We start from the raw sequence: 10,638 nt of genomic DNA on the forward strand, positions 1-10,638 counted from the left end.
TTCACTTGGGTATAATCAGTGCGCATATTGTAGGAAAGAGGGACACCTAAAATATGATTGTCTTGCCTTACGGGACCGTCTGAATGGTGTGTCGACACGTGGAAACCGTGGTGGTGGTCCTCAACAGGCACTTCGTGGTAGAGGTCGTGGTTCATCCCACAATCAGAGTGATCGTTATCAAAATCAATCGGATGTAAATAATTACTTTGATCAGCGAAATGCGGGGTCAGTTCGATCTGCACAGTATAATGTTGATGATTATTATGTAGAGTATGAAACTGTTGTAAATGACCATTACTAGGACAGCCAACGACAAAGAGAGGGAGTAGTGTCAGTTCCGGTCGATCAGAGTGGGCCTTACATTGCAGTGGCTACATCGGGTGTAGTTGAGCCTTTTCTGTTAGACACTGGTGCGACAAAAAGTTCCATCATGCATTCAAAACTCCCTGGCGCACCTTTGTCTGGCTTAACGAACGTTTCCGTTGGATTCTCTGGCGCCCCTGTTAGTAACCCAGTCTCTAATCCTTTGCCTCTTATGATTGGACCCCGTGAGCTAACCGCTCCACTGATTCTATCTACAGGTTGTGGTGAAAATCTTTTGGGTCTGGATTTGTTGAAACGATTATATGCAACATTGTATTGTTCCCCCGAAGGAGTGAAGCTTACATTGGGACGGAGAGTGATCTCTCCCATGTATTTGTCAGTCGATAAATTCCCACCGGAGTTGAGTTCCCTTCCTGCGTCCTTATGGGCCACAGGTCCCAATGACGTGGGCCTGTTAGACATTCCACCCTATGTGATTCAATTGAAACCAAATGCGCGATTACCGCGTTTACCTCAATATCGTATTTCTCTCGAGGGCGAACGAGCGCTGTTAGCAATTGTTTATGATCTCATTGGAAAGGGTGTTGTTGAAGAAACTCGTGGAAATGTATGTAATAGCCCTGTATTGCCAATTCTGAAACGAACTGACCCAACTAAACCTCCTGTGTACCGTTTCGTTATAGATTTGAGAGAGGTAAACAAAATAGTGGTTCCACAATTCCCCGTGGTCCCTGACATTACGGCTTTATTAACAATGATCCCGGCATCTGCCTCCTGGTTCACAGTGATCGATTTAAAGAATGCTTTCTTTAGCATCCCAATTGCAGAGGAAAGCAGAGACCTATTCGGATTTTCATTAGGTGGTCGCAGTTTTAGGCTAAAACGCGCTCCACAGGGCTACTGTGAGAGTCCGTCAATCTACAGCCAAGCACTTAAAGGTCAACTTGATGACTTTGTATTACCAACGGGTGCAGCTTTGATTCAATACGTTGACGATCTTTTAGTGGCAGCTGATACAGAAACTATTTGCAAAACGGCTACAGTATCATTGTTACACTATCTACATGACTTGCACCACAAGGTATCGCCTTCAAAGCTACAGTATTGTTGTCAAGAAGTTACCTATCTAGGTCACTTATTGTCAAAAGAAGGGAGAAGGTTGACCCCAGAGAGAATTGCAGCGATTTCCCGAATGACTGTGCCAAAAACCCAGAGAGATGTTCGCGCCTTTTTAGGTATTACGTCCTACTGCAGACAATGGATTCCAAATTTTTCATTGTTGGCGAAACCATTGATAGCCCTTACGTGCAAAGATGTTTCATCCCCAGTACCTTGGTCTGAAGAATGTCAGAAAAGTTTTTCTGAATTGCGTGATGCGTTGTGTTCGGCTCCTGTGTTGAGCACTCCTGACTACAGTAAGCCGTTTACACTATACGTTCACGAGAGGGATGGTTGCGCGTTGAGTGTTTTGACACAACCTTTTGGTGGTAAGCAACGCCCATGTGCCTACTTTTCTTCGACTTTAGACCCAGTAGCAAGAGCTTTGCCAAGTTGCTTAAGGGCAACAGCGGCAGCTGCGGCGTCCATTCGACAGTCCGCAGGTCTAGTCATGGATAATATGCTCACGGTAATGGTTCCGCATGCAGTCGACACTCTATTGAACCGAACGAAAACTCAACATCTGACAAGTGCAAGATTGTCTGGATATGAGTTGATGTTGCTGGCCAGTCACATACGGATAAAACGATGTAATGTGTTGAATCCAGCAACATTGCTGCCGATCGACACAGAATCAAGTGGTGAAGCAGTACATGACTGCTATCTCAGAACTGAAGAGGAAACCAAGGGTCGCATTGACCTAAAAGATACTCCATTGACAGATCCCGATGGTACTTTGTATGTGGATGGTTCTTGTTTCAAGTTGCCGAACGGTGATGTGACAACTGCGTATGCTGTAGTTACATTGAGAACGATTGTGGAAAACGCAAGGTTAAGTCAGAATTCGGCTCAGGCTGCTGAGTTAATTGCTTTGACGAGAGCGTGTGTGTTGTCTAAAGATAAACGGGTGAATGTGTTTACAGATAGCCAATATGCGTTTGGTGTGGCACATAGTTTTGGACGACTGTGGAGAGAGAGAGGATTCCTTACGTCACATGGTACGAAGATTCAGCATGGCCAGCTTGTAAATGATCTTTTGGATGCACTTACGTTGCCTAAGCAAGTGGCGATTGTTAAATGTAGTGCGCATCGTAAGGTGACGGATGATGTTGGTCGTGGTAATGCGTTTGCGGATGAGACTGCTAAGGAGACTGCCCGGAACCTTAGCACTCGAATGTATGTGACGAGTTCGGTTAGGTGGCCTGCAGAATCAAGTATGTGTGAAAACACTATCGAGAGTGTGAAAGCAATTCAGAATGAGGCCACCGAGACTGAAAAGACGAAGTGGAAAGAAAGTAAGGGAAAGTTGGATGCGAATGGTTGTTGGATTGACTTATCGGAACAGAAAAGATGGATGTTGCCTGATGCATATGTGCTGGCTGTTGTGACTATGGCACATGGGTTAGCACATATTAGCGCGAAAGGTATCTGTAAATTGCTGTTTCCTGTGTGAAAGAATGATGGTATTACGAAATGTGCTGAACGCTTGGTTAAGAATTGTATGGTATGTATGTTGTACAATCTTGGTAAGGGAACCCCAACTCCTCCTGGTAGTTTTGCTCCCCCTTCATGTCCCTTTGAGGTGATCCAATTGGACTTCATCCATATGGAGCGATGCAATAACTTGAAATACGTTTTAGTTGTTGTTTGCGCATTCTCCCGATGGATTGAGGCCTATCCTCTCAAAGACAATACTGCTTTGTCCACTGCGAAAATCCTACTGAAGGAATACTTTCCTCGGTATGGAATGCCTAGAATTATGTGGTCAGACAACGGAAGTGAGTTTGTGGGGAGTGTGATGAAGAGTGTGTGCAAGGGCCTTGGAATTAATCAGAAATTCCATAGTGCCAATCATCCTCAGTCAGCTGGTTTGGTTGAAGGGTACAATGGCACCCTTAAACTAAAACTAGCAAAGATTCAGGCTACGACAGGTCTTTCATGGCCTGACGCTTTACCCTTAGCATTACTGTCAACAAGGGCAACTGTACACTCCCGAGTAGGGCTCAGTCCCTATGAAATAGTGTTCGGTCGCCCTGCCAATGTTTGGGGGGTCCCTAGACCGGGTGCCTTTTGTGATCTTGAGTATCCAATGTTGATCGATTATCTTCATGACTTGACTGCTAAACTGAGGTTAATTCACCAACAGGTTCACGAAGCATTGCCGACGCAGACGGAGGGTCCAGGCCACCAGCTCCAGCCCGGAGATTGGGTGGTAACGCGAAATTTTTCGCGCAAGAACAATTTGGATCCCAGGTTCACTGGACCCTATCAGGTCCTCCTTGCCACGAGAACTGCAGTTCGTCTTGAGGGGCGAAAGAATTGGGTGCATGCCACCCATACCAAGAAAGTCCCCATCCCGTTGCCAGCAGACTCGTGGGTGAGGAAAGGCATTGCATCAACTGAAACCGAAGGATTGTCAGCGTTTGTACCTTTCAGCGACGCACAACCTGTCGGAGAATCCTCAGTGCAGCAAAAAGGCATTGTTGAACACTTGTCATCAGAAGACTCAAGACCAGAACATTCAGCTGATCAACAGGGCGTTGTCCCTTCGACGGATCTTTTGTTTAACGAACAGACACGTCCTGGGAAAACCCGATATTTTTTGCGATCCAGCACTAAAGACTAATAAAAAGACCCCGTTCTGTCCCTTGACAAGTGCATTATCCCGTTTTCCATGATCAGTTTGAACACTCATACTATTGTAATTATTTTGTACATATTCATTGAGCTTCGTTCCTTACACTTTTTGTTTCCACAGCTGAGAGACATTGTTTTCGCATATATATATATATATTTGTGAAATGAAGGCCGTAGGGCCGCGCGCGTACTTCCTTCTGGTTAGTAGGTCTTGACGCTAGGTTAAAGACCGTCGGTTCCTGGGAACTCCTAGGAATTGACTATTGCTACACAGAACGAAGTGCGTCAAGAAACGTTGCGGACGGTCATAGGGAATGGCATTTTCAAAGCTGATGGACTTGGAAAGAGCTCAAGCACAAAGATTCAAGCTGCAGCAACTCAGTCGTACCAAATGTTTTGTGTTCCAAATATTCGTACTGTTTGTGACTGTTTCTGCGTTATTGGCGGGTGGAGTATATTACACGATGTCTTACTTCTTGCCTTCTATCATACCTACTCCTACCCCTGACCTTAAACTCATCTCCACTGATTCTCCTCATTCTTTTCACATCTTACCTGAACACGAGCAGGCTAGACGTGCAGAATTCCGCAACAATTCCTTTATTCAGCTCCTTCATCAGCATCAGTTAGTGGTTAACACTACTAATTGTTGGGTGTGTGGGTTGATGCCGCATACTACGGATAAGGGAATTCCATATCTGGTGTTACCGTATAGCTCCCAAGGGTCTGCTCGAGCATTTCAAACAATGTTTCAAAGCGCACTGGGTTTCCACCCCATTCGAGAACCACGTTCCCCCTACTCTGGTCCTACCTCGTACCAAAAACCTTTGTCTATAGCAATAGAGGATTTAGATAGCGATATCTATGATCCCTCGCTTATCCCTGAAGAAGAGGTACAAGCCTATAGGGTCCTAAGTAGAGGCGAATATAGTGTGTTTACTGGTGAAAAACAGCTTAAAAGCTCGCCTCCCATATGGGTCGTACCCCACATTGGTAATTTTTGTTTAATAGGTCGCGGCCGTAGATCGAAAGCCCGACTTGGAGAGAGTGCTTGCACTGAAAATTATATTTTGCCAATGGTCTCGTCCCCTGTGTTTTTGGCTGCCAAGGGTACATACTTTATTTGTCATGATCGTGCGTATGCATGGTTGCCCTCTGACTTCATGGGCTCATGTTTTATCGCAAACTTGTTGCCTCCGACGTTTACTGTAGATGCAGATTATCACAAAACTAGAGTTGTGAGAGGCGTAATTAGCGAAGAGGATACTGCCGGTCAAGAGGCAGGAGACTTTTTCAAGGGTTTCCTCCCATTTTGGGGACCTATGGTTAATAGTAGGAACCTGAGACAGTTGACTCGAGTGGTAGAATCGACAGCTAATATTACTGCCAGTGCCCTTGGTAATATCACCACAGAACTTCAGGCGGATAGACTTATGACGTTACAAAACCGTATGGTTTTAGACGTGATCTTAGCAGATCGAGGTGGGGTATGTAAGGTGATCCATTCGAGCTGCTGTATTTTCATTCCTGATAACGCTCCGACTGTCTATCAAGCCATCTCGAAGTTGCATAAGATCTCCGAATCCATACACGTGGATGTAGGGGATTGGACGCTACTTGGATGGTTTTGGGGCCTGATGTCGACTTGGGGTTGGAAGATTCTGATGATCATTGGAGTCGTTGTAGCGTTCCTGTTCACGTGTTGCCTTTGCGTGCAGTGCGGTCCTGCCTTATGTGGCCTCTGTGCTACAACGTGTATGAGACAGCCACCTGTTACCAAAGGGTCTCGGTTGGACAGAGCTATGCTACAGCAACATCTCGAGGGTCTGATGAATATCGAATATGATTCCGACTAGTGCTTGCCTACATGAGGGCAAAAGGAGCGTCTGAGGTTCCGTGACAATTGTAAGTGATGTTTTCGACTCGCACGAATATGGTCGAGTCTGGTATCTAAGAACCGCAAATGACGAGTTTAGTAAGTATACGCAGTTTCGCTGTGCTAACTTAAACCGTTCGTTTGATATGTGGGTTTTTCATCTGTACCCACGGGTTCCATCTTAGATACGGCATCCATTTTGTCTCTTGCCCTCAAGTAGCCAGCGAACGGACACTGTCCGCTTCGTTACCTTGGGACTCTCAAGATATTTGTGGAAGACACATGTTCTTTGTAAATATCTTTTACGATGAGGGGGATGATACTGTAGGGCAGATGGCCCCGCTTTTGCCGTGCCGGTTTATTGTCTCAGCCGTGCATCTCATTAGGCACGTCCCTTTGATGCCTGTATCTCGTGTTTCCCGATACCTCCCCTTTTACACCCTTTTCGATCTCCCCACTGTCTCCATCTTCCTCTGCACCTGTCTTTGTCCCTATTTCGATCTGTTTTACTGCCGATCGGAATTCACTAATGTTGGGAAGATGGGTTTTTACAGTTGGGAACCGCCAAATGTTTCCGCACTTATGTTCCGGACCTTATGTGTACCAAAGTGACCAAAGCGACCCCTCTGGGGGATAATTATGGGAACCAGGTTGTAAACTTTTGTGTACCATGTTGTCCTATGAGTAAATTCTGTATAAAAGGAGCGCTCCACAGAACCAATTTGAAGCAGTCTCCCCAAGTTGCACGTGTTGTACTTGTTGTGACTTCTGTGTTCCCTGCAGTAAATAAACCTTGAATCTTTGACGCCGAAGGAAGTGTCCCGTGTCTCTGTAGTTTGTGCGCCGAAACAGGTATCCCATGAAGGTTATAGGTGTTGTTCCCTGGCACCGCTGGTACTGTTAAAAAGTCCAGTCCTTCATTCTCTTGAGGCTTGGTTGATTCCTTTTTCTGGTCACCACCTTGGTTCTTGGGCCTAATCCTGGTTCTGACCCATTTGTCTGCCCTCTTACCCAATTCTTGTGGAGAGGTCAGATCAGAGTCTACCAGGTGCTGGTGTAATAACTGGTTCTGACAATTATTTAAGACTTGCTCTCTCATAATAAGATTATACAATCCTGTGAAGTCAGTAACCTTGCTACCCAGTAGCCAGCCTTCCAAAGCCTTAGTGGCACAATCAACAAAGTCAGACCAGTCCTGAGACTGAGTTTTCTGGGTGTCTCTGAACAGCAACCTGTACTGCTCAGTGGTTAAGCCAAACCCATCAACCAGTGCATTTTTCAGGACCTGGTAATCATTAGCATCCTCCACTCTTGTAGTGAGGAGCTTATCTCTACCTTTACCGTCAAAGGAGAGCCACAGTATAGCTGCCCACTGACTTTGGGGGATGCACTGTACAGTGCAGGCCCTCTCCAAAGCAGCCATCCATTTCTGGATGTCATCCCCTTGTTTAAAAGGGGGCACTATTTTTGTCAGGTGTTTAGTATCTAAACCCTTCTCTTTTTCTCTTGGGAGATTGCTGCCACCAGTGGGAGCTAGCCCACTCATCTGCTGCTCTCTAGCAAAGGCAAGCTTTTCTTTGGCCAGGGCAAGTTCTTCCCTTTCAATCCTCAGAGCAGCCTGTCTCATTCTAGCTTCATGCTCTATTCTCTGAGGGGAAGTCACTCTCCTCTGTGGAGAGTTCCTCCTCCTCTGGGAAGAGGCATTAGAGTGCAGAGATCTATTGGAGTCCCTAGAAAGAGATCTATCTCTCCTAACTCCAAGGTTAGGCCCACTTCGGGTCAGTACTGGGGGTCCCCCAGATCCTAGCCCAAGTAAGTCTAAGTTGGCCCTGGTTAGCCTTCTGACTACCTCAAGACCTTTGTCTACCTCATCCCCAGAGAGTTCCTCTTGATCCTCCTCCTCAACTGCTGTAGCAGTGTTGGGGAGGTCTGGATCCCCAGAGGTTCCCTCTAAGGCTGGCATGTTCTCATGTAACTGAGAAATCTTTCTGGCATCATATGTCTCTAAGAGACCTATCAGAAAGGGAATGGTGGGGTTAGACCCCTGCTTCAGTTTCCTGGAGGTACAGACTTGTCTCATCTCCTGGAAACTGAGAGCTGCATATCTTGAAGTGACCTGTGGAGGGTCAACACTTACCAGGGGAGTCTCAGTGGACTCTCCATGGTTAGACATGCTTTTCTAGTGAGGTGTAAGTGGTGCACTTACCTACACTATATGTTTGCCTACTGATCCCTTGCTAGAGTTGTAGTTTAGGGTGTGCTAGGCCCTAGGAGCTACAACAGCTGGTTCAGTAGAACTCAGAGTATTCTAAGCTAAGTTATATGTACCTTTAGTACTTATGTGATCTTTCACAAGATATTCTTAGGATATGTGTGGTAAAACAACAGCAAGCTCAAATCCCAACCGCTGCTCACCAATGTGAGAAGTTGGCCTGATGTGCAGTGTTCACTATTCTAGTGATCACTATATATCAGTCCAAACAACCCTTATTGATGATTGGTTGTAAGTCAACCTTATAGACCAGCTATCCTAGTAGCATGGATACGAGCAGTCTAAGGCTAAGACTCTAGAGGGCGTGTTAAGCCAGCTGTTTTACCATCACATTACCCCTTGAACACCCAGTGAAAGGACACCACACAAGTGTTATGAAAATAAACAATGTATTTATTAGAATCACAACAGCCCTGTACTCTTTATGAGGACAGGGTGCTAGGCACACAACAAAACTCTTACGAAAATACTTAAGTTAGCACGGTATACACAAATGCCCGAGGGGCACGAAAAACCATATACTCTAAAAGTGGAATGCGAAATTACTAGCAGGTAAGTACAGTACTAATAGGCTTTGGAATCACTAGGACTTGACTATGGAATCGTTAGATTACTTCTAGGAGGCCTAGGGGACTCGGGTGCAGAGTGTGCACTCTCACGCGGGATGCGGGACAAAGTCTATGGTAGCTAGTAACGCTAAAGTTAGTGTTCACGGGCGAACCCGACCTGGTAGGGAGAAAACGACAGTGGATCCTGACCCTTGGATAGTGAGGCTATGCTGGGGCACCGAAATGCCGAAGTTACCTAGCCCAGGGGCTGCAGCTGCATAGGTCTCAAAAGACGTCGGGAATCCTCGTTGCCGGACCAGGAGCCTGGAAGAAAGATGCTGGCAGGCGACCAGTGAAGATAGTTCGAAGTGATCCAAGCCTGGATCTGGAAGATAGATGACACCTGAAAGCAGAGGGGACCAAGTTCGTGACTACTGGCCAGTAGTCAGTGGGTACCAGGAGGGCACCGGATGGTAGTCACCTCGACTAGGTGAGTGGGCGACGCTGTGCTCTGCAGATCTCACGGACCAGGAGGCGTTGTCGGCGACCAGGATGGAGAGGCGAGCTGTCCCACGATGGATGAAACTGTCGGCGTCGAAGAACCCAGGATTGGGCAACAAAGCCTTGGCTAATTCAAGCCCACGCGGTGGACTCAAAATGGCGTCTTGAGTGGACCAGGAGGGTCCGGGGTGCTCCTCTTCTGGAAGGGAGCAAGAGCCAATCTGAAGCAACCAGACTAGCAGCAGTGATGTCGTCGGGCGTCGTTCAGAAGGCCACAAGCCAGCGGGCTAGTAGCCAAACAACGCGGTGAGCAGCAAAAAGCAGAAGGGGCCCACGCCGATCGTGGAGATGCTGGGGGGCTGCTCTTCGGTGCTGGAGCTGCTCAGGGTCGGGGCTTCTCAGTCCCCAAAGCACTCGCCAGGAAATTACTCGGCGGGCTTGCTGTGCAGAAGTCGTGCAGTCTTGGCAATAGTCGGTCCCTTGAGGTCTCGTCGCACTCACGGTTCTCAGCTTGGCTGTAGAGGTGAGTAGAGGTCGGAGGTGCCAGGGAAGCCGGGTCTTGTCGAGCTGGACAGTCGGATTCCGGAGGAAGGACTTGCAGCAGACCGCAGTGTTCTTAAGGTGGTGCCTGCGGATGCAGGGTGATTACTCCTTAGTCACAAGGGAGAATCTTGAAGAAGAAATCTTGATGTCCTTTCGTAGAAAGTCGTGTCTTGATTCCAAAGATGATCTAATTTGGAAGGGGGCCTGCTCCTACCTTTATCTGGGAAAAGGGGGCTGGCACGCGACTAGGTCCTGCCCTATGGGTGGGACCAGGAGGGGGGTGGTTACACCCACTTCCTTGGCGGGCTTTTCTCCAGCTCAGGGTCTGGAGTGTCCCTGGAACTGGTTCAAGCCGGCCTATGCATAGTGAGCACCGGGGTGCCACTTGCAGTCACCTTCCTCTGAAGCCCTGCCTACCTAGGATACACAAAATCCTGTCTGGGACGGTGCTGGCACCGCCCCTGGCAGGAAACCCTTTGTCCTTATCTCCTGCTCTGGGAGGACTCCCAGCAGCAGGAGGGCAGACTTGTGTCTCGGTGGCAGCATCCATTTTGTGGAGCTGAGGCTCTGTTTGACTTTAACCGGGGTTAGAGGTTACATACATGTCGTGTCCCTCTAGAAGGGTGGAATGCTAACCCCGTCGCCAGAGTTGGCGAGGGGTTAGTATTCCAATTCGTATGACACCTTACTCGACATGTTTTGATAAAGCGATACCAGAGTTGGCATATAACCGCGAGGATTATAATGCACTTAAGAGTATATGGTATGCGATATCATGG

This window comes from Lissotriton helveticus, chromosome 6 (genome assembly GCF_964261635.1).
Source record: "Lissotriton helveticus chromosome 6, aLisHel1.1, whole genome shotgun sequence".
Taxonomy (NCBI): domain Eukaryota; kingdom Metazoa; phylum Chordata; class Amphibia; order Caudata; family Salamandridae; genus Lissotriton; species Lissotriton helveticus.